Here is a 344-nt window from a genome sequence, read left to right as displayed (position 1 = left end):
AGCTGTTGCATTATACCGATGGTTCTCCTCTGACTGAGGGTGCGTTTGGTTGCGAGGACGAAGTGGGACGGGACGGGACGATCCCACTTCGTCCCGCGTTTGGTTGGAGGACAGGTGGGACGGGGACATCCCTACGAGGGAATATACCCTCCAGATGCGGGATGCCCCCGTCCCACCAAAACGAGCGGACGGGGGCATCCCACTTCGCCCCCGTCACGCGCCGTCTGCACCGGTGGGGCTCCGCCCCAGCCGGCGGGCGAGCCGCAGGCGGAGGGGCCGGCGCGGGCGAGCTCCGCCCCGGCGGCGGGCGAGCCGCCGGCGGAGGGGCCGGCGCGGGCGAGCTC

Source organism: Setaria italica, chromosome I (genome assembly GCF_000263155.2).
Source record: "Setaria italica strain Yugu1 chromosome I, Setaria_italica_v2.0, whole genome shotgun sequence".
In the NCBI taxonomy this organism is placed as follows: Eukaryota; Viridiplantae; Streptophyta; class Magnoliopsida; order Poales; family Poaceae; genus Setaria; species Setaria italica.
The sequence above is the reverse complement of the archived record's forward strand: the minus strand, read 5'-3'. Positions refer to the sequence as shown.